This window comes from Calidris pugnax, unplaced genomic scaffold (assembly GCF_001431845.1).
Source record: "Calidris pugnax isolate Ruff unplaced genomic scaffold, ASM143184v1 scaffold95, whole genome shotgun sequence".
Lineage (NCBI taxonomy): Eukaryota > Metazoa > Chordata > Aves > Charadriiformes > Scolopacidae > Calidris > Calidris pugnax.
In genome coordinates, this window is record NW_015090885.1 from 13,916,134 (window position 1) to 13,940,670 (window position 24,537).

At 45.4% G+C, this 24,537-nt stretch overlaps 1 protein-coding gene across 1 annotated transcript in view; it reads right to left on the reverse strand.

Annotated features, from left to right (window-relative positions):
* TMEM45A (transmembrane protein 45A) overlaps positions 1-23,920 on the reverse strand; it is a 56,879-nt gene extending 32,959 nt beyond the window's left edge. Inside the window, exon 1 of the mRNA XM_014947123.1 lies at positions 23,796-23,920. The gene's annotated coding sequence lies outside the window, so the exon portion shown is untranslated. The remainder of the gene's footprint in view (positions 1-23,795) is intronic.
* Between the last annotated feature and the right edge of the window lie 617 nt (positions 23,921-24,537).

Below are 24,537 nucleotides of genomic sequence, written 5' to 3' on the forward strand. Positions count from 1 at the left end.
TCTTGCTTATGTTGTTAATTTTTGCGGGCTCGCACTTTTTTATGGGCTGGGTCTACAGTGGAGGGAAGCATCCAGTAGAGACCCCACCAGCCCCCGACAGACATTGCTCCTGTAGAGACCCTGCCACCCCCTCCGCCAGCAGTCCTTGCTCCTGTGCACACCCAGCAGGCCCCTGCAGCAGACATTGCACCCGTGCAGACCCTGCCAGTCCTCGAGACCTCACCAGACCCCCTGCCTGTGCAGACCCTGCCAGTCCCCGCGACAACCACTCTATCTGTGCAGACCCTGCTGACCCCCACGACTGAAATCGTGCCCCTGCAGACCCCACCGGCCCCCGCAATAGACATCATGCCCATGCAGAACTCGCCAGCCCTCCCAACAGACCCTGATCTTATCCAGACCCTGATGGCTCTCATGACAAGACCTGCAGCTGCAACAAGTACTTAATCTACTTCGGCCTTGGTGATGGATGATGCAGCTGACCTACAGACTCAATCAGTGCCAGTATCAGGCAACCCTGTACATCAGAGGAAACGTGCAGTAGCATCAGATAGCAACAGTGAACCAGGGACATCAGGCAATACAGTAACAGAGGAAACTACTCACTAACCCTAAATAAGCTGCGAGAGACACACATAAGGCTTACAGTCATCAGGGAGGCGAGCAAGTGATTAATTGGCTGCTCCAATGCTGGGACACTGGAGCTGATAGTTTGGACTTAGATGGTAGAGAAGCCAAGCACTGTTGTCTAGAGAATCAGGTATTGACAGAGCTCTTGGAAGACTACCACAATCCCTCACCCCCTGGAGGTGACTCCTGTTGTGTGTGAGGAGCAAATACCCCTATAGGGACGATATCATGTACCAGCCATCCAAGTGGACAACTATTGAGGGAGGAATTAAGAATCTGAGGGAAATAGCTGTGCAGGAGATGATTTTCAGCGATTTGGGCAACCTGCAGACATCATTAGATCCAGATGCACTCAAAATTACTAGACCCATTTGGCTCAAGTGGGTACTGAGTGCACCAGCAGCTTATGCTAATGTATTGACATTATTTTGCTGGAGAGAAGATGTGGCACCGACACTGGATGATATGGATACTCGAATGCAGCATTATGCAGATAGTCTTTCTGTCCCACAGGCCAGTGTCTCAGTGCTGAAGAAATCATTTGGCAAAGCCAATGTCTCAGCTGGGGACAAACACCTCCCTACTAGGGCTGTTCGAGAGAACCAAAGCAAACCATGACATATCCTGTGGTCTACCCTGCGTAATCAGGGAGAAAACATGAGGAATTGGGATGGAAAACCTACTTCAGCTTTACAGACATATATACTTGAGTTACGGAGTAAAACACCCCCGAGGGAGGGATCTTCTAGGAGAAGTGCTGCTCCAGTTTCCAGAGGAAAGTCCCCCAGAAGGCAGAGATATGTTTCAGAGCCTGATTTATGACACGCAACTGTCATGGATGGAAGTGGCGGGCCCTCTAGTCAAAAATATGGGTGCCCTGCCTCAAGCCAGGAGGAGGAGAGGGATAATCAAGTTTATTGGACTGTGTGGATTCGATGGCCTGGCACATCAGAACCACAAAAGTATAGGGCCCTGTTGGACACTGGTGCACAGTGCACCCTAATGCCATCGAATCATAGAGGGCAAGAATCTGTCACTGTTGCTGGAGTGACAGGAGTATCTCAAGAGCTGAGTGTATTGGAGACTAAAGTGAGTCTAACTGCGAATAAACAGGAAAAGTTCCCCATTGTGACTGGCCTGTATGCACCATGCATTCTTGGCATAGATTACCTCAGAAAAGTGTATTTTAAAGACCCGAGGGGGTACCGGTGGGCATTTGGTGTAGCGGCGGTGGAGACGAAGAAAGTTATACAACTGTCTACTTTTCCTGGCCTGTCAGAGGACCCTTCTATTGTAGGGCTGCTGAGGGTCCAGGAACAAAATGTGCCCATTGCTACTACAACTGTGCATCGGTGACAATATCACACTAACTGAGATGCTTTGCTCCCTGTTCAGAAGTTGATTCGTCAGCTGGAAAGCCAAGGGGTGATCAGTAAGACTCGCCCACCCTTTAATAGTCCCATATGGACAGTGCGAAAGCCTAATGGGGAATGGAGATTGACAGTAGACTATAGCAGCTTGAATGAAGTCACACCACCATTGAGTGCTGGTGTCCCAGATGTGCTAGAACTGCAATATGAACCGGAGTCAAAAGAAGCTAAGTGACATGTTATAATTGACATTGCTAATGCCCTTTTCTCTATTCCTTTAGTAGCAGAGGGCAGGCCACAGTTTGCTTTCACCTGGAGGGGTGTCCGGTATGCCTGGAAATGATTGCCCCAGGGGTGAAAACACAGTCCTGCTATTTGCCATGGACTGATCCAGACTGCACTGGAGAAGGGTGGAGCTCCAGAACACCTGCAATACATTGAAGACATCATATCATCTTGCTTATGTTGTTAATTTTTGCGGGCTCGCACTTTTTTATGGGCTGGGTCTACAGTGGAGGGAAGCATCCAGTAGAGACCCCACCAGCCCCCGACAGACATTGCTCCTGTAGAGACCCTGCCACCCCCTCCGCCAGCAGTCCTTGCTCCTGTGCACACCCAGCAGGCCCCTGCAGCAGACATTGCACCCGTGCAGACCCTGCCAGTCCTCGAGACCTCACCAGACCCCCTGCCTGTGCAGACCCTGCCAGTCCCCGCGACAACCACTCTATCTGTGCAGACCCTGCTGACCCCCACGACTGAAATCGTGCCCCTGCAGACCCCACCGGCCCCCGCAATAGACATCATGCCCATGCAGAACTCGCCAGCCCTCCCAACAGACCCTGATCTTATCCAGACCCTGATGGCTCTCATGACAAGACCTGCAGCTGCAACAAGTACTTAATCTACTTCGGCCTTGGTGATGGATGATGCAGCTGACCTACAGACTCAATCAGTGCCAGTATCAGGCAACCCTGTACATCAGAGGAAACGTGCAGTAGCATCAGATAGCAACAGTGAACCAGGGACATCAGGCAATACAGTAACAGAGGAAACTACTCACTAACCCTAAATAAGCTGCGAGAGACACACATAAGGCTTACAGTCATCAGGGAGGCGAGCAAGTGATTAATTGGCTGCTCCAATGCTGGGACACTGGAGCTGATAGTTTGGACTTAGATGGTAGAGAAGCCAAGCACTGTTGTCTAGAGAATCAGGTATTGACAGAGCTCTTGGAAGACTACCACAATCCCTCACCCCCTGGAGGTGACTCCTGTTGTGTGTGAGGAGCAAATACCCCTATAGGGACGATATCATGTACCAGCCATCCAAGTGGACAACTATTGAGGGAGGAATTAAGAATCTGAGGGAAATAGCTGTGCAGGAGATGATTTTCAGCGATTTGGGCAACCTGCAGACATCATTAGATCCAGATGCACTCAAAATTACTAGACCCATTTGGCTCAAGTGGGTACTGAGTGCACCAGCAGCTTATGCTAATGTATTGACATTATTTTGCTGGAGAGAAGATGTGGCACCGACACTGGATGATATGGATACTCGAATGCAGCATTATGCAGATAGTCTTTCTGTCCCACAGGCCAGTGTCTCAGTGCTGAAGAAATCATTTGGCAAAGCCAATGTCTCAGCTGGGGACAAACACCTCCCTACTAGGGCTGTTCGAGAGAACCAAAGCAAACCATGACATATCCTGTGGTCTACCCTGCGTAATCAGGGAGAAAACATGAGGAATTGGGATGGAAAACCTACTTCAGCTTTACAGACATATATACTTGAGTTACGGAGTAAAACACCCCCGAGGGAGGGATCTTCTAGGAGAAGTGCTGCTCCAGTTTCCAGAGGAAAGTCCCCCAGAAGGCAGAGATATGTTTCAGAGCCTGATTTATGACACGCAACTGTCATGGATGGAAGTGGCGGGCCCTCTAGTCAAAAATATGGGTGCCCTGCCTCAAGCCAGGAGGAGGAGAGGGATAATCAAGTTTATTGGACTGTGTGGATTCGATGGCCTGGCACATCAGAACCACAAAAGTATAGGGCCCTGTTGGACACTGGTGCACAGTGCACCCTAATGCCATCGAATCATAGAGGGCAAGAATCTGTCACTGTTGCTGGAGTGACAGGAGTATCTCAAGAGCTGAGTGTATTGGAGACTAAAGTGAGTCTAACTGCGAATAAACAGGAAAAGTTCCCCATTGTGACTGGCCTGTATGCACCATGCATTCTTGGCATAGATTACCTCAGAAAAGTGTATTTTAAAGACCCGAGGGGGTACCGGTGGGCATTTGGTGTAGCGGCGGTGGAGACGAAGAAAGTTATACAACTGTCTACTTTTCCTGGCCTGTCAGAGGACCCTTCTATTGTAGGGCTGCTGAGGGTCCAGGAACAAAATGTGCCCATTGCTACTACAACTGTGCATCGGTGACAATATCACACTAACTGAGATGCTTTGCTCCCTGTTCAGAAGTTGATTCGTCAGCTGGAAAGCCAAGGGGTGATCAGTAAGACTCGCCCACCCTTTAATAGTCCCATATGGACAGTGCGAAAGCCTAATGGGGAATGGAGATTGACAGTAGACTATAGCAGCTTGAATGAAGTCACACCACCATTGAGTGCTGCTGTCCCAGATGTGCTAGAACTGCAATATGAACCGGAGTCAAAAGAAGCTAAGTGACATGTTATAATTGACATTGCTAATGCCCTTTTCTCTATTCCTTTAGTAGCAGAGGGCAGGCCACAGTTTGCTTTCACCTGGAGGGGTGTCCGGTATGCCTGGAAATGATTGCCCCAGGGGTGAAAACACAGTCCTGCTATTTGCCATGGACTGATCCAGACTGCACTGGAGAAGGGTGGAGCTCCAGAACACCTGCAATACATTGAAGACATCATCGTATGGGGTAATACAGCAGAAGAAGTTTTTGAAAGGGAGAGAAGGTAATTCAGATCCTTCTGGAAGCAGGTTTTGCCATCAAACGAGGTAAGGTCAAGGGACCCACACAGGAGATTCAGTTTTTAGGAATTAAGTGCCAAGATGGGCATCGCCGGACACCAAAGGGTGTGACTAACAAAATAACACCTATATCACCACCTACAAACAAAAAGGAAACACAAACTAACCCTAAATAAGCTGCGAGAGACACACATAAGGCTTACAGTCATCAGGGAGGCGAGCAAGTGATTAATTGGCTGCTCCAATGCTGGGACACTGGAGCTGATAGTTTGGACTTAGATGGTAGAGAAGCCAAGCACTGTTGTCTAGAGAATCAGGTATTGACAGAGCTCTTGGAAGACTACCACAATCCCTCACCCCCTGGAGGTGACTCCTGTTGTGTGTGAGGAGCAAATACCCCTATAGGGACGATATCATGTACCAGCCATCCAAGTGGACAACTATTGAGGGAGGAATTAAGAATCTGAGGGAAATAGCTGTGCAGGAGATGATTTTCAGCGATTTGGGCAACCTGCAGACATCATTAGATCCAGATGCACTCAAAATTACTAGACCCATTTGGCTCAAGTGGGTACTGAGTGCACCAGCAGCTTATGCTAATGTATTGACATTATTTTGCTGGAGAGAAGATGTGGCACCGACACTGGATGATATGGATACTCGAATGCAGCATTATGCAGATAGTCTTTCTGTCCCACAGGCCAGTGTCTCAGTGCTGAAGAAATCATTTGGCAAAGCCAATGTCTCAGCTGGGGACAAACACCTCCCTACTAGGGCTGTTCGAGAGAACCAAAGCAAACCATGACATATCCTGTGGTCTACCCTGCGTAATCAGGGAGAAAACATGAGGAATTGGGATGGAAAACCTACTTCAGCTTTACAGACATATATACTTGAGTTACGGAGTAAAACACCCCCGAGGGAGGGATCTTCTAGGAGAAGTGCTGCTCCAGTTTCCAGAGGAAAGTCCCCCAGAAGGCAGAGATATGTTTCAGAGCCTGATTTATGACACGCAACTGTCATGGATGGAAGTGGCGGGCCCTCTAGTCAAAAATATGGGTGCCCTGCCTCAAGCCAGGAGGAGGAGAGGGATAATCAAGTTTATTGGACTGTGTGGATTCGATGGCCTGGCACATCAGAACCACAAAAGTATAGGGCCCTGTTGGACACTGGTGCACAGTGCACCCTAATGCCATCGAATCATAGAGGGCAAGAATCTGTCACTGTTGCTGGAGTGACAGGAGTATCTCAAGAGCTGAGTGTATTGGAGACTAAAGTGAGTCTAACTGCGAATAAACAGGAAAAGTTCCCCATTGTGACTGGCCTGTATGCACCATGCATTCTTGGCATAGATTACCTCAGAAAAGTGTATTTTAAAGACCCGAGGGGGTACCGGTGGGCATTTGGTGTAGCGGCGGTGGAGACGAAGAAAGTTATACAACTGTCTACTTTTCCTGGCCTGTCAGAGGACCCTTCTATTGTAGGGCTGCTGAGGGTCCAGGAACAAAATGTGCCCATTGCTACTACAACTGTGCATCGGTGACAATATCACACTAACTGAGATGCTTTGCTCCCTGTTCAGAAGTTGATTCGTCAGCTGGAAAGCCAAGGGGTGATCAGTAAGACTCGCCCACCCTTTAATAGTCCCATATGGACAGTGCGAAAGCCTAATGGGGAATGGAGATTGACAGTAGACTATAGCAGCTTGAATGAAGTCACACCACCATTGAGTGCTGCTGTCCCAGATGTGCTAGAACTGCAATATGAACCGGAGTCAAAAGAAGCTAAGTGACATGTTATAATTGACATTGCTAATGCCCTTTTCTCTATTCCTTTAGTAGCAGAGGGCAGGCCACAGTTTGCTTTCACCTGGAGGGGTGTCCGGTATGCCTGGAAATGATTGCCCCAGGGGTGAAAACACAGTCCTGCTATTTGCCATGGACTGATCCAGACTGCACTGGAGAAGGGTGGAGCTCCAGAACACCTGCAATACATTGAAGACATCATCGTATGGGGTAATACAGCAGAAGAAGTTTTTGAAAGGGAGAGAAGGTAATTCAGATCCTTCTGGAAGCAGGTTTTGCCATCAAACGAGGTAAGGTCAAGGGACCCACACAGGAGATTCAGTTTTTAGGAATTAAGTGCCAAGATGGGCATCGCCGGACACCAAAGGGTGTGACTAACAAAATAACACCTATATCACCACCTACAAACAAAAAGGAAACACAAACCTTATTAAGTGTTGTGGGTTTCTGAAGAATGCATATTCCTGGTTACAGTCAGATTGTGAGCCCTCCCTATGAAGTGACTAGAAAGAAGCATGATTTTAAATGGGGCCCTGAGCAGCAATCAGCCTTTGAGCAGATTAAACGGGAGATTGCTGTTGTCTAGAGAATCAGGTATTGACAGAGCTCTTGGAAGACTACCACAATCCCTCACCCCCTGGAGGTGACTCCTGTTGTGTGTGAGGAGCAAATACCCCTATAGGGACGATATCATGTACCAGCCATCCAAGTGGACAACTATTGAGGGAGGAATTAAGAATCTGAGGGAAATAGCTGTGCAGGAGATGATTTTCAGCGATTTGGGCAACCTGCAGACATCATTAGATCCAGATGCACTCAAAATTACTAGACCCATTTGGCTCAAGTGGGTACTGAGTGCACCAGCAGCTTATGCTAATGTATTGACATTATTTTGCTGGAGAGAAGATGTGGCACCGACACTGGATGATATGGATACTCGAATGCAGCATTATGCAGATAGTCTTTCTGTCCCACAGGCCAGTGTCTCAGTGCTGAAGAAATCATTTGGCAAAGCCAATGTCTCAGCTGGGGACAAACACCTCCCTACTAGGGCTGTTCGAGAGAACCAAAGCAAACCATGACATATCCTGTGGTCTACCCTGCGTAATCAGGGAGAAAACATGAGGAATTGGGATGGAAAACCTACTTCAGCTTTACAGACATATATACTTGAGTTACGGAGTAAAACACCCCCGAGGGAGGGATCTTCTAGGAGAAGTGCTGCTCCAGTTTCCAGAGGAAAGTCCCCCAGAAGGCAGAGATATGTTTCAGAGCCTGATTTATGACACGCAACTGTCATGGATGGAAGTGGCGGGCCCTCTAGTCAAAAATATGGGTGCCCTGCCTCAAGCCAGGAGGAGGAGAGGGATAATCAAGTTTATTGGACTGTGTGGATTCGATGGCCTGGCACATCAGAACCACAAAAGTATAGGGCCCTGTTGGACACTGGTGCACAGTGCACCCTAATGCCATCGAATCATAGAGGGCAAGAATCTGTCACTGTTGCTGGAGTGACAGGAGTATCTCAAGAGCTGAGTGTATTGGAGACTAAAGTGAGTCTAACTGCGAATAAACAGGAAAAGTTCCCCATTGTGACTGGCCTGTATGCACCATGCATTCTTGGCATAGATTACCTCAGAAAAGTGTATTTTAAAGACCCGAGGGGGTACCGGTGGGCATTTGGTGTAGCGGCGGTGGAGACGAAGAAAGTTATACAACTGTCTACTTTTCCTGGCCTGTCAGAGGACCCTTCTATTGTAGGGCTGCTGAGGGTCCAGGAACAAAATGTGCCCATTGCTACTACAACTGTGCATCGGTGACAATATCACACTAACTGAGATGCTTTGCTCCCTGTTCAGAAGTTGATTCGTCAGCTGGAAAGCCAAGGGGTGATCAGTAAGACTCGCCCACCCTTTAATAGTCCCATATGGACAGTGCGAAAGCCTAATGGGGAATGGAGATTGACAGTAGACTATAGCAGCTTGAATGAAGTCACACCACCATTGAGTGCTGCTGTCCCAGATGTGCTAGAACTGCAATATGAACCGGAGTCAAAAGAAGCTAAGTGACATGTTATAATTGACATTGCTAATGCCCTTTTCTCTATTCCTTTAGTAGCAGAGGGCAGGCCACAGTTTGCTTTCACCTGGAGGGGTGTCCGGTATGCCTGGAAATGATTGCCCCAGGGGTGAAAACACAGTCCTGCTATTTGCCATGGACTGATCCAGACTGCACTGGAGAAGGGTGGAGCTCCAGAACACCTGCAATACATTGAAGACATCATCGTATGGGGTAATACAGCAGAAGAAGTTTTTGAAAGGGAGAGAAGGTAATTCAGATCCTTCTGGAAGCAGGTTTTGCCATCAAACGAGGTAAGGTCAAGGGACCCACACAGGAGATTCAGTTTTTAGGAATTAAGTGCCAAGATGGGCATCGCCGGACACCAAAGGGTGTGACTAACAAAATAACACCTATATCACCACCTACAAACAAAAAGGAAACACAAACCTTATTAAGTGTTGTGGGTTTCTGAAGAATGCATATTCCTGGTTACAGTCAGATTGTGAGCCCTCCCTATGAAGTGACTAGAAAGAAGCATGATTTTAAATGGGGCCCTGAGCAGCAATCAGCCTTTGAGCAGATTAAACGGGAGATTGTTCATGCAGTAGCCCTTGGGCCAGTCCAAACAGGACAAGATGTAAAAAATGTGCTCTACACCACAGCAGGGGAGAATGGTCCTAGCTGGAGTCTCTGGCAAAGAGCACTTACAGAGACTCGAGGCTGACACCTGGGGTTTTGGCTCACTATACTACCACTTAAAAAGAGATACTAGCAGCATATGAAGGAGTTTGAGCTGCTTCGGAGGTAATATTACTAGACCCATTTGGCTCAAGTGGGTACTGAGTGCACCAGCAGCTTATGCTAATGTATTGACATTATTTTGCTGGAGAGAAGATGTGGCACCGACACTGGATGATATGGATACTCGAATGCAGCATTATGCAGATAGTCTTTCTGTCCCACAGGCCAGTGTCTCAGTGCTGAAGAAAACATTTGGCAAAGCCAATGTCTCAGCTGGGGACAAACACCTCCCTACTAGGGCTGTTCGAGAGAACCAAAGCAAACCATGACATATCCTGTGGTCTACCCTGCGTAATCAGGGAGAAAACATGAGGAATTGGGATGGAAAACCTACTTCAGCTTTACAGACATATATACTTGAGTTACGGAGTAAAACACCCCCGAGGGAGGGATCTTCTAGGAGAAGTGCTGCTCCAGTTTCCAGAGGAAAGTCCCCCAGAAGGCAGAGATATGTTTCAGAGCCTGATTTATGACACGCAACTGTCATGGATGGAAGTGGCGGGCCCTCTAGTCAAAAATATGGGTGCCCTGCCTCAAGCCAGGAGGAGGAGAGGGATAATCAAGTTTATTGGACTGTGTGGATTCGATGGCCTGGCACATCAGAACCACAAAAGTATAGGGCCCTGTTGGACACTGGTGCACAGTGCACCCTAATGCCATCGAATCATAGAGGGCAAGAATCTGTCACTGTTGCTGGAGTGACAGGAGTATCTCAAGAGCTGAGTGTATTGGAGACTAAAGTGAGTCTAACTGCGAATAAACAGGAAAAGTTCCCCATTGTGACTGGCCTGTATGCACCATGCATTCTTGGCATAGATTACCTCAGAAAAGTGTATTTTAAAGACCCGAGGGGGTACCGGTGGGCATTTGGTGTAGCGGCGGTGGAGACGAAGAAAGTTATACAACTGTCTACTTTTCCTGGCCTGTCAGAGGACCCTTCTATTGTAGGGCTGCTGAGGGTCCAGGAACAAAATGTGCCCATTGCTACTACAACTGTGCATCGGTGACAATATCACACTAACTGAGATGCTTTGCTCCCTGTTCAGAAGTTGATTCGTCAGCTGGAAAGCCAAGGGGTGATCAGTAAGACTCGCCCACCCTTTAATAGTCCCATATGGACAGTGCGAAAGCCTAATGGGGAATGGAGATTGACAGTAGACTATAGCAGCTTGAATGAAGTCACACCACCATTGAGTGCTGCTGTCCCAGATGTGCTAGAACTGCAATATGAACCGGAGTCAAAAGAAGCTAAGTGACATGTTATAATTGACATTGCTAATGCCCTTTTCTCTATTCCTTTAGTAGCAGAGGGCAGGCCACAGTTTGCTTTCACCTGGAGGGGTGTCCGGTATGCCTGGAAATGATTGCCCCAGGGGTGAAAACACAGTCCTGCTATTTGCCATGGACTGATCCAGACTGCACTGGAGAAGGGTGGAGCTCCAGAACACCTGCAATACATTGAAGACATCATCGTATGGGGTAATACAGCAGAAGAAGTTTTTGAAAGGGAGAGAAGGTAATTCAGATCCTTCTGGAAGCAGGTTTTGCCATCAAACGAGGTAAGGTCAAGGGACCCACACAGGAGATTCAGTTTTTAGGAATTAAGTGCCAAGATGGGCATCGCCGGACACCAAAGGGTGTGACTAACAAAATAACACCTATATCACCACCTACAAACAAAAAGGAAACACAAACCTTATTAAGTGTTGTGGGTTTCTGAAGAATGCATATTCCTGGTTACAGTCAGATTGTGAGCCCTCCCTATGAAGTGACTAGAAAGAAGCATGATTTTAAATGGGGCCCTGAGCAGCAATCAGCCTTTGAGCAGATTAAACGGGAGATTGTTCATGCAGTAGCCCTTGGGCCAGTCCAAACAGGACAAGATGTAAAAAATGTGCTCTACACCACAGCAGGGGAGAATGGTCCTAGCTGGAGTCTCTGGCAAAGAGCACTTAGAGAGACTCGAGGCTGACACCTGGGGTTTTGGCTCACTATACTACCACTTAAAAAGAGATACTAGCAGCATATGAAGGAGTTTGAGCTGCTTCGGAGGTAATTGGTACTAAAGCACAGCTTCTCCTGACACCTTCTCCTGGTTGCCAGTGTTGAACTGGATGTTTAAAGGGAAGACTCCTTCCACACACCACATAACTGATCCAACGTGGAGTAAATGGGTAGCACTAATTACTCAGCGAGCTCAAATAGGGAATCCCAATCATCCAGGAATTCTGGAGGTGATCATGGATCATGGATCATGGACGAGTCATGGAAGTGACTGAAGGAGTGGGTGAGTGGAGTCGGTCTGCAGAAGCAAAGGCCATCCAGTTGGCTTTAGATATTCCTGAGCTAGAAAAGTGGCTGGTGCTTCATCTTTATACAGACTTACAGATGGTGGCACATGCCTTGTGGGGGTTGTTAAAGCAATGGAAGAAGAGGAACTGGCAGCACAGAGGCAAACCCATCTGGGCTGCTGACTTGTGGCAAGATATTGCTGTCCAATTAGAAAAGCTGTCTGTGAAGGTACAACATGTAGATGCCCATATACCTAAGAATTGGGCCACTGATGAACAACAAAACAACCAGCAGTTGGATCAGGCTGCTAAGGTTAAAGTGTCCCAAGTAGACTTGGACTGGCAACGTAAGAATGAATTGTTTTTAGCTCGGCGTGCCCATGACACTTCAGGTCATCAAGGAAGAGATGCAACATCTGGATGGACTCATGGCTGAGGGGTGGATTTGACTATGGACACAATTTCACAGGTCATCCATGAATGTGATCCGATTTTAGGTGAGAATCCTTAATTTAAATGGCATGGTGTTAATTGTTACATAATACTAACAGTGTTCAATAAGTGTTTTTCAGGATAACATAGTGGTAATGGAACCAGAGTCAGCTTCGTCGAATGGCATCCAGTGACAGGGGACATGCTAGCTGTGAGCACAATACCTTATATTCCTGCGCCCAACTCCAACCATCTGTGATCCTGTATTGAGCCCTGGTCCTTATACGACAACTGGACGAATGCCACATCACCCGTTCCTACCCTAAAAGGTTCTTCTGATAGATGGAACTCATAGTTTTGGACTAAAGAAGTTCAATAGACCTTTTATAAGAATAGTTCATTGCTTTAGAAGATTATATTTGTGTGTGTGTGTATATATATATTAGGAGATAAATACAACAGTAACTGGAGTGTGACACATATACGGTATGAAATAAGGGGTGGAATGTACTGCGTTGAGTATTTTCTTCTAATGCTGGGGAAAACTGCACTTTTAGAAGACTCCAGTGTCTGAATTCATGAAAATATTTACTTCATAGCCAGCTAGGCTGTGTGGGATTCAAGGTGTTTTCGAGCCTTGCCAGGTGCAGGGATGAGGAGGAGCAAGGCCTGGCCAACAGGATTATTTCATACCATGAACGTCACATTCAATATAAATTAGAAAAGTTTGCTGCGTAGCTGTCTCTCCCTTGATGGCGGCAGGTCCAGACAACTCCTTGCCCCGGTGCCGGACCCCTGAGGCCTTCCCTTCCTCCTGAAGCCATTGCACTGGCAGTGTCCGCCATTTGCTGTCCCTGCTGGGAGTGCACAGCTTCCTGCTGATAGAATGGGCTGAGTATAATTCTTTGTATCTTATATCAGTATCGGGATTAATACTGGTTCTTTAGTCTTCTTGTTAATTATTTAGTCTTATTCTATTAAATCTGTTTATATTTCAACTCTCATGTTTCTTTGTGTTCCCCAATTCCCCTTTCCAGGTGGGGAGGGGTCACCAGGTGATAGAATAATTGTCTAAAGGACAATTGTTATGGGTTTTCTCAAACCATAACACCTTCAGCATGTGGCAAGCACATGTCTTTGCAGGTTGGGTGATGTAATGAGTACAGAGAAAAAAGCAATTAATATTTTCCAGAAGGACCATCTCTCCATACACAGCGTTTCTGAAATCCAGCCTCAGTGGCAGCTGCTCCTCTTTCCTGGTCTGACTGACTTCTTTTGCAATTTTTTTTTAGTCGGCAGAATATATCTCACGTAATGACATTAATTCCTGCCTAATGGATATCCTTCTGTTGTGCAAGAGTTTTCAGTTAGACTGAGCTACATCAGTCAATGAAAATGATAACTGTAATTGCCTCATCTATTTACCATTGGTTTGATGTGTTTGCCTTGGCGGCAGCACAAAAATCACTTCCTGGGATTCCTCATTTCCATCCATACTTAAGATGACTTAAAAGTGATTCTAAGTAACAATTAGTGTCTCCAATATCAAAAACTCCAATTAGAATCCTGGAAACCCTGCAGTGGATTCTGCACTTCTGTGAAGACCATTGCAGTGTGCATTAAAGTAATCACAGAAGTACGTGCATAGAATATTCTATAAAACTGTAAGAGACTACACAAACAACAAATCACCCTTTGCAATTTTTTACCAAAGGTCAACAAGAGGCCAACAGCACTGCTACATTCAGTCAAGTTCAGACCCTCCTTCATGTTCAGCTTATTCTTTGTACCTTATTCCAAAGTTAGGAAATTAATTCACCGTACCTGTTCTAAACTTAGGATTCATGCCTGATGCACGGGCAGGCAACTGAGCCCTCCTCTAGCTGGAGGAATAGAGTATTCACCCATCTCTGATTTACTTCATAGCCAGCTAGGCTGTGTGGGATTCAAGGTGTTTTCGAGCCTTGCCAGGTGCAGGGATGAGGAGGAGCAAGGCCTGGCCAACAGGATTATTTCATACCATGAACGTCACATTCAATATAAATTAGAAAAGTTTGCTGCGTAGCTGTCTCTCCCTTGATGGCGGCGGGGCCAGACCACTCCTTGCCCCCGGGCTGGACCCCTGATGCCTTCCCTTCCTCCTGAAGCCATTGCGCTGGCAGTGTCTGACATTTGCTGTCCCTGCTGGGAGTGCACAGCTGATAGAATTGGCTGAGTATAATTCTTGTGTATCTTATATCACTATCGGGATTAGTACTGGTTCTTTAGTATTATTGTTAATTATTTAGTCTTATTCTATTAAATCTGTTTATATTTCAACTCTCATGTTTCTTTGTGTTCCCCAATTCCCCTTTCCAGGTGGGGAGGGGTCATCAGGTGATAGAATAGTTGTCTAAACGATAATAAATTGTTATGGGTTTTCTCAAACGGTAAAAAATTTGGCTCCCAACGTGCCATGTTAACAAATTCTGTGCCCAACATGGTATCTTAACAAATTTTGTGCCCATTATGATATCTTAACAAATTTGGCACCCAATGTGATATTTTAATGAGTTTGGTACACAAAGTGATATTGTAACAAAGCCTGGCACCCAGTGTGGTATTTTAATGAACTTGGCACTTCACATGATAGTTTGTACTTAATTCAAATAGTGCTGGGAGAACCATAGGCCTTAACTGAGAGTTCTGAAGGGTTGAAGATTTAAACAGATTTGATTGGATTTGTAAAACAGTCATTATGGATCTGTTGGAGTGGTTTCTAAGTATTGTAGACGAAGTTCTCTGGTATCTCTGTGTAGCCCTATATGAGCAGCTATGGGAGTTGTGCAAGTGTTTGTTGCTGCTTTTCATTGGTTTAGGGCAGCTTATCATTTCTAAATGTGGAGTTAAAAACATTGTCTTGTTATTTTGTGCGGCAGTATTTTGCTATGTTGTCAGGGCTTTTGTAATCATTCCGTTTTTTGTCACTTAAGTAATTGCATCTTGTTAATCACTGCGGTCAGACTCACCTCGGGATGGTGGGAGCTCCTTTTTGGGTATAATTACACTTTGGGTTATATTACGGGCCATTTAGTGAGGGGGGATATATTTCTTCAGGATTTGTATGTTGCAGTAGCGTCAATAGTAACAGTTTTGAGAGTTTGAAATACCCTTGGAATGTTTTGATCATCTTGCTTATGTTGTTAATTTTTGCGGGCTCGCACTTTTTTATGGGCTGGGTCTACAGTGGAGGGAAGCATCCAGTAGAGACCCCACCAGCCCCCGACAGACATTGCTCCTGTAGAGACCCTGCCACCCCCTCCGCCAGCAGTCCTTGCTCCTGTGCACACCCAGCAGGCCCCTGCAGCAGACATTGCACCCGTGCAGACCCTGCCAGTCCTCGAGACCTCACCAGACCCCCTGCCTGTGCAGACCCTGCCAGTCCCCGCGACAACCACTCTATCTGTGCAGACCCTGCTGACCCCCACGACTGAAATCGTGCCCCTGCAGACCCCACCGGCCCCCGCAATAGACATCATGCCCATGCAGAACTCGCCAGCCCTCCCAACAGACCCTGATCTTATCCAGACCCTGATGGCTCTCATGACAAGACCTGCAGCTGCAACAAGTACTTAATCTACTTCGGCCTTGGTGATGGATGATGCAGCTGACCTACAGACTCAATCAGTGCCAGTATCAGGCAACCCTGTACATCAGAGGAAACGTGCAGTAGCATCAGATAGCAACAGTGAACCAGGGACATCAGGCAATACAGTAACAGAGGAAACTACTCACTAACCCTAAATAAGCTGCGAGAGACACACATAAGGCTTACAGTCATCAGGGAGGCGAGCAAGTGATTAATTGGCTGCTCCAATGCTGGGACACTGGAGCTGATAGTTTGGACTTAGATGGTAGAGAAGCCAAGCACTGTTGTCTAGAGAATCAGGTATTGACAGAGCTCTTGGAAGACTACCACAATCCCTCACCCCCTGGAGGTGACTCCTGTTGTGTGTGAGGAGCAAATACCCCTATAGGGACGATATCATGTACCAGCCATCCAAGTGGACAACTATTGAGGGAGGAATTAAGAATCTGAGGGAAATAGCTGTGCAGGAGATGATTTTCAGCGATTTGGGCAACCTGCAGACATCATTAGATCCAGATGCACTCAAAATTACTAGACCCATTTGGCTCAAGTGGGTACTGAGTGCACCAGCAGCTTATGCTAATGTATTGACATTATTTTGCTGGAGAGAAGATGTGGCACCGACACTGGATGATATGGATACTCGAATGCAGCATTATGCAGATAGTCTTTCTGTCCCACAGGCCAGTGTCTCAGTGCTGAAGAAATCATTTGGCAAAGCCAATGTCTCAGCTGGGGACAAACACCTCCCTACTAGGGCTGTTCGAGAGAACCAAAGCAAACCATGACATATCCTGTGGTCTACCCTGCGTAATCAGGGAGAAAACATGAGGAATTGGGATGGAAAACCTACTTCAGCTTTACAGACATATATACTTGAGTTACGGAGTAAAACACCCCCGAGGGAGGGATCTTCTAGGAGAAGTGCTGCTCCAGTTTCCAGAGGAAAGTCCCCCAGAAGGCAGAGATATGTTTCAGAGCCTGATTTATGACACGCAACTGTCATGGATGGAAGTGGCGGGCCCTCTAGTCAAAAATATGGGTGCCCTGCCTCAAGCCAGGAGGAGGAGAGGGATAATCAAGTTTATTGGACTGTGTGGATTCGATGGCCTGGCACATCAGAACCACAAAAGTATAGGGCCCTGTTGGACACTGGTGCACAGTGCACCCTAATGCCATCGAATCATAGAGGGCAAGAATCTGTCACTGTTGCTGGAGTGACAGGAGTATCTCAAGAGCTGAGTGTATTGGAGACTAAAGTGAGTCTAACTGCGAATAAACAGGAAAAGTTCCCCATTGTGACTGGCCTGTATGCACCATGCATTCTTGGCATAGATTACCTCAGAAAAGTGTATTTTAAAGACCCGAGGGGGTACCGGTGGGCATTTGGTGTAGCGGCGGTGGAGACGAAGAAAGTTATACAACTGTCTACTTTTCCTGGCCTGTCAGAGGACCCTTCTATTGTAGGGCTGCTGAGGGTCCAGGAACAAAATGTGCCCATTGCTACTACAACTGTGCATCGGTGACAATATCACACTAACTGAGATGCTTTGCTCCCTGTTCAGAAGTTGATTCGTCAGCTGGAAAGCCAAGGGGTGATCAGTAAGACTCGCCCACCCTTTAATAGTCCCATATGGACAGTGCGAAAGCCTAATGGGGAATGGAGATTGACAGTAGACTATAGCAGCTTGAATGAAGTCACACCACCATTGAGTGCTGCTGTCCCAGATGTGCTAGAACTGCAATATGAACCGGAGTCAAAAGAAGCTAAGTGACATGTTATAATTGACATTGCTAATGCCCTTTTCTCTATTCCTTTAGTAGCAGAGGGCAGGCCACAGTTTGCTTTCACCTGGAGGGGTGTCCGGTATGCCTGGAAATGATTGCCCCAGGGGTGAAAACACAGTCCTGCTATTTGCCATGGACTGATCCAGACTGCACTGGAGAAGGGTGGAGCTCCAGAACACCTGCAATACATTGAAGACATCATCGTATGGGGTAATACAGCAGAAGAAGTTTTTGAAAGGGAGAGAAGGTAATTCAGATCCTTCTGGAAGCAGGTTTTGCCATCAAACGAGGTAAGGTCAAGGGACCCACACAGGAGATTCAGTTTTTAGGAATTAAGTGCCAAGATGGGCATCGCCGGACACCAAAGGGTGTGACTAACAAAATAACACCTATATCACCACCTACAAACAAAAAGGAAACACAAACCTTATTAAGTGTTGTGGGTTTCTGAAGAATGCATATTCCTGGTTACAGTCAGATTGTGAGCCCTCCCTATGAAGTGACTAGAAAGAAGCATGATTTTAAATGGGGCCCTGAGCAGCAATCAGCCTTTGAGCAGATTAAACGGGAGATTGTTCATGCAGTAGCCCTTGGGCCAGTCCAAACAGGACAAGATGTAAAAAATGTGCTCTACACCACAGCAGGGGAGAATGGTCCTAGCTGGAGTCTCTGGCAAAGAGCACTTAGAGAGACTCGAGGCTGACACCTGGGGTTTTGGCTCACTATACTACCACTTAAAAAGAGATACTAGCAGCATATGAAGGAGTTTGAGCTGCTTCGGAGGTAATTGGTACTAAAGCACAGCTTCTCCTGACACCTTCTCCTGGTTGCCAGTGTTGAACTGGATGTTTAAAGGGAAGACTCCTTCCACACACCACATAACTGATCCAACGTGGAGTAAATGGGTAGCACTAATTACTCAGCGAGCTCAAATAGGGAATCCCAATCATCCAGGAATTCTGGAGGTGATCATGGATCATGGATCATGGACGAGTCATGGAAGTGACTGAAGGAGTGGGTGAGTGGAGTCGGTCTGCAGAAGCAAAGGCCATCCAGTTGGCTTTAGATATTCCTGAGCTAGAAAAGTGGCTGGTGCTTCATCTTTATACAGACTTACAGATGGTGGCACATGCCTTGTGGGGGTTGTTAAAGCAATGGAAGAAGAGGAACTGGCAGCACAGAGGCAAACCCATCTGGGCTGCTGACTTGTGGCAAGATATTGCTGTCCAATTAGAAAAGCTGTCTGTGAAGGTACAACATGTAGATGCCCATATACCTAAGAATTGGGCCACTGATGAACAACAAAACAACCAGCAGTTGGATCAGGCTGCTAAGGTTAAAGTGTCCCAAGTAGACTTGGACTGGCAACGTAAGAATGAATTGTTTTTAGCTCGGCGTGCCCATGACACTTCAGGTCATCAAGGAAGAGATGCAACATCTGGATGGACTCATGGCTGAGGGGTGGATTTGACTATGGACACAATTTCACAGGTCATCCATGAATGTGATCCGATTTTAGGTGAGAATCCTTAATTTAAATGGCATGGTGTTAATTGTTACATAATACTAACAGTGTTCAATAAGTGTTTTTCAGGATAACATAGTGGTAATGGAACCAGAGTCAGCTTCGTCGAATGGCATCCAGTGACAGGGGACATGCTAGCTGTGAGCACAATACCTTATATTCCTGCGCCCAACTCCAACCATCTGTGATCCTGTATTGAGCCCTGGTCCTTATACGACAACTGGACGAATGCCACATCACCCGTTCCTACCCTAAAAGGTTCTTCTGATAGATGGAACTCATAGTTTTGGACTAAAGAAGTTCAATAGACCTTTTATAAGAATAGTTCATTGCTTTAGAAGATTATATTTGTGTGTGTGTGTATATATATATTAGGAGATAAATACAACAGTAACTGGAGTGTGACACATATACGGTATGAAATAAGGGGTGGAATGTACTGCGTTGAGTATTTTCTTCTAATGCTGGGGAAAACTGCACTTTTAGAAGACTCCAGTGTCTGAATTCATGAAAATATTTACTTCATAGCCAGCTAGGCTGTGTGGGATTCAAGGTGTTTTCGAGCCTTGCCAGGTGCAGGGATGAGGAGGAGCAAGGCCTGGCCAACAGGATTATTTCATACCATGAACGTCACATTCAATATAAATTAGAAAAGTTTGCTGCGTAGCTGTCTCTCCCTTGATGGCGGCAGGTCCAGACAACTCCTTGCCCCGGTGCCGGACCCCTGAGGCCTTCCCTTCCTCCTGAAGCCATTGCACTGGCAGTGTCCGCCATTTGCTGTCCCTGCTGGGAGTGCACAGCTTCCTGCTGATAGAATGGGCTGAGTATAATTCTTTGTATCTTATATCAGTATCGGGATTAATACTGGTTCTTTAGTCTTCTTGTTAATTATTTAGTCTTATTCTATTAAATCTGTTTATATTTCAACTCTCATGTTTCTTTGTGTTCCCCAATTCCCCTTTCCAGGTGGGGAGGGGTCACCAGGTGATAGAATAATTGTCTAAAGGACAATTGTTATGGGTTTTCTCAAACCATAACACCTTCAGCATGTGGCAAGCACATGTCTTTGCAGGTTGGGTGATGTAATGAGTACAGAGAAAAAAGCAATTAATATTTTCCAGAAGGACCATCTCTCCATACACAGCGTTTCTGAAATCCAGCCTCAGTGGCAGCTGCTCCTCTTTCCTGGTCTGACTGACTTCTTTTGCAATTTTTTTTTAGTCGGCAGAATATATCTCACGTAATGACATTAATTCCTGCCTAATGGATATCCTTCTGTTGTGCAAGAGTTTTCAGTTAGACTGAGCTACATCAGTCAATGAAAATGATAACTGTAATTGCCTCATCTATTTACCATTGGTTTGATGTGTTTGCCTTGGCGGCAGCACAAAAATCACTTCCTGGGATTCCTCATTTCCATCCATACTTAAGATGACTTAAAAGTGATTCTAAGTAACAATTAGTGTCTCCAATATCAAAAACTCCAATTAGAATCCTGGAAACCCTGCAGTGGATTCTGCACTTCTGTGAAGACCATTGCAGTGTGCATTAAAGTAATCACAGAAGTACGTGCATAGAATATTCTATAAAACTGTAAGAGACTACACAAACAACAAATCACCCTTTGCAATTTTTTACCAAAGGTCAACAAGAGGCCAACAGCACTGCTACATTCAGTCAAGTTCAGACCCTCCTTCATGTTCAGCTTATTCTTTGTACCTTATTCCAAAGTTAGGAAATTAATTCACCGTACCTGTTCTAAACTTAGGATTCATGCCTGATGCACGGGCAGGCAACTGAGCCCTCCTCTAGCTGGAGGAATAGAGTATTCACCCATCTCTGAAAGGGCTACATGGGTTTTGCAAACTCTGGTTGGTCAAAGGAGACAAGAAATGATATAACACTTGTCTTGCCTGCTGGGGCAATGTATTCTAAGAATTAACACAAACAACGGCAAATGCCTTAAAGAAAATTTAAATATGTAAAAATCAAGTAAAATAAGTGAAAAAAAACTTGTTTATATCATAGCGCGTTTCCTGCCTGTTCAGGATTGCTTTCTACAATATAATTGTAGGAGACAATTCAAATTACTAATAGATCCAGTTTACAAGTTTGTAACTATTACATTGGACCCATTCCACTTTTCTAACTGCTTAACATGTCTATCAGCAAAAGAACAATTACCTTTAGATGCTTACCAATGTAGTGAGTGTTAGGTCTGTGTTATGAATTATTCTAGATGACTGCTCCAATGCTTGAATGGCATGGGTTTGATGTGATTAACATTGCTTTTCCTGTATGGTAAAACGACCATGTAATCATAACATGTATCTTCTCTGACATGGTAAATCCTGTTCACTCAGTAAGAACCAACTATCAAGTAACTGCAGGTAAAAACTGTGATTAATAAGATAGAAAAACAAGATTCTCTGAACAAAAAACAGCCCAGCATCATTTATGTCTGCCCATCTGACAAACAAACGTATTATTTCCATATGCCCTGTGTCCTATTTTTGCCTGGAAAAATTCCTTCGTAATTGGGAATCCCTCCATTCTTGCTGGAGTCAAAATAAATAACATCCACAAAAATCATTAAGGAACACACTTTAAATAAATCTCAATTGGGCTTGAGTCCCAAAGATGCTTGCAAAGGAGAGTATTTTATAGACATTTGGTTGTTCACTGCTGATATTGAGCATTGCGTCTGAAGCAAGTCATAAAAACATTTCTTCATGGCTAAGCCTAAAAGCTATGAGATGAATTAGCAACTAGTGCTTGAACCACTTTTCACAGAAGTTACTGAAATGAAACATCACAAGGCCAAATGTCTGTGGCCCCAAGCCCCACAGGTCTATTACATTGCAGTTAATATGACACATAGTTCCTTACTACATCAGAGTTATCATAGTACCAGGCACTTAACTATATCTCTGTACTTCACCATTTGCCCACAGTCACACATCCATGCCTTGACCCAAATACTCATCAGTACGTTATAGACAAAACAGAGTTATACATGTTTTAGGGTTACTGTAACATCTATAGTTTGGCCAAGAAGGCGAGTGGTAGCACTTGGAGGCACGTGAGCTAGTTTCAGCCTAGTCCTTTGGGGTAATGGTACCTTTAGCACCACCATAACCTTGCTCTCTGAGTTGCTTCCACAGGGCTCTGGCAGCTGCACTCTGCGCCTTCGGCCTTTCCTGCTCTTACCTTGGCTGGCTGCATTCATGCCAGCTTGCCTCCTGAGGAGGCCACCTGGCCTCCAGCACGGTTAGAGAGTAGAGATGTGCGAGATCGTGGCCCTGCAGAGTCAGGGGATGAAGTTAACCATGGACCTCCTGAGCCCAGTCCAGTCCAACAGGGTACATTCATGATATGTCCGTGTAAGTGACATACCTATCTGCTTCTTTGACACTTCGAATATAAGATGTACTATTTGTACATCTGTAGCACCATGTCTAATTCATAGCTGATGAAATGTAGCATATAAGTGTAACGGACACTGATAAAATAATTGATCTCCAGCCAGAGCACCCAGAAAGTTAAACAAATAATCCTGGCCTCTCAAAGTTTATGCAACAGTTCTAAAAAAGGGCAAATGCATGCATTGGCTATGCCTTGAGGAAAAGCAAACATTGATATTCTGTTTTCAATACAACTTGTAACAAGCAAAATGAATAAAATGCAAATTTCAAAACAAAGACCCATCTTATGACAGTCCAATTTTTTGAGTGCTAGTGGGGATATTTGCTCTTGGATGGATTTAGAAGATACAGGTTTACACCTGCAAAGCTTAAAAATGCTTGCAGGCCTAATTCTGCCATCAGTAAAAAATAATTACGTTATATATTGCATTTTTTAAATTATTAATTTTTAAGATTATTAATTATCTTGTTGGTTTTGAAGTACTTTTCATTCTTTTACAAATAGTCTAGAACAGCAATGACTGCAGGTGCAATACCTGAAATAATCTATAATTCATTGGTAATTGGCTGTGTTTCAAGTTGATTAGATTCCTTTGAACTAATCTAGCAATTTGGCATGGAGAACCTAATGTAATAAAGCCAGAAATGCCAAGCATATTAACGGTAAGGTCTTTCTCCCCAGACTTCTCCGTTTCCGTATAATGATGATTCAGAACCGAGAAATCCTGGAAAAACAGAAGCACTAGGAGAAACTAGTTTGCAGATCCCAAATGCTTTTCTTCTCAGAGCATCAGTACTTGAAATTAATATATGCCTTGTCACTGAGAGCTGTGCAGGTGAGGTCTTCTACAGTACAAACATGTATAAAAATTTCAGAAAAAGAATCTTTGTTTGTTCTTTCCTTGTCATGTATCACCTGGATGAGAGCAAAGATGATTTTTAAGGTGGCAAATGCCACCTCAGAAGTTGGAAATGTGGAGTGACATTTCTTTTTACTACACTTCAGCTTGTGCAGCAAATTTCCAATTACAAACTAAGAGATTATTCACACTGGGGAAAATGATGTGCACTAACCTGGCATTTTTCGGTGGAGGATGATCAGCAACAGATCAGTCAAACAAGTCTACACCAGCCTAACTTTGCAATAGTGTCAGGCAGCAGAGAGCTCGTCTGGTGTACTCACTCGGGGTCAAATACCAAGCCAAGTCCTAGTTTATCAGTTGTTGCAGAAGTTGGGATGTGGAAATATAAAGCAGAGGGCTGTGGGAAAACAAGGGATGAGAAAAGATGAGAAAAGAAATAGTGGCTGCAAGCACTAGAAACTCTCCCTGCTTCCATCAGGTTCCTTGGTTGTTTCTAGATGAGTTAACTGCACGTCGATGTTTGGCTGGTGGTTTCTTATTTTGGGGCACCTGGTAGGAGACATCTAGGTTATAGATTTTTAGAAGCACCAAGCACTGAGAACAGCAAATGAAGTCTGCTGGAGCAGCTAGTTAAAATACACAGTGTTCTCAACAAATGTCAGGGCCAACAGAGTATGCAAAAGTTGTAGTGAATAAAAACTAAAAGTTCCCAGTTCCCTGGAAATGGTATCACCTCGCCTTTATTGCACTCTCAGATGATAATCATGTTTGCCAATCATTCAGAGGCTGCAGTAAACCTACCCCAGAAAGCTTCACGAAGTAGCTGGCAGCTCTGAATTCAGCGCACTGCCTGGGTTGTACGGTGATAAATGGGGCTTGTAGTCACACACTTAGTCCAGGAAATGTAGAGACCAGCTTCATTCCCAGACGCTGTCCTGCTTTTACACTAACCG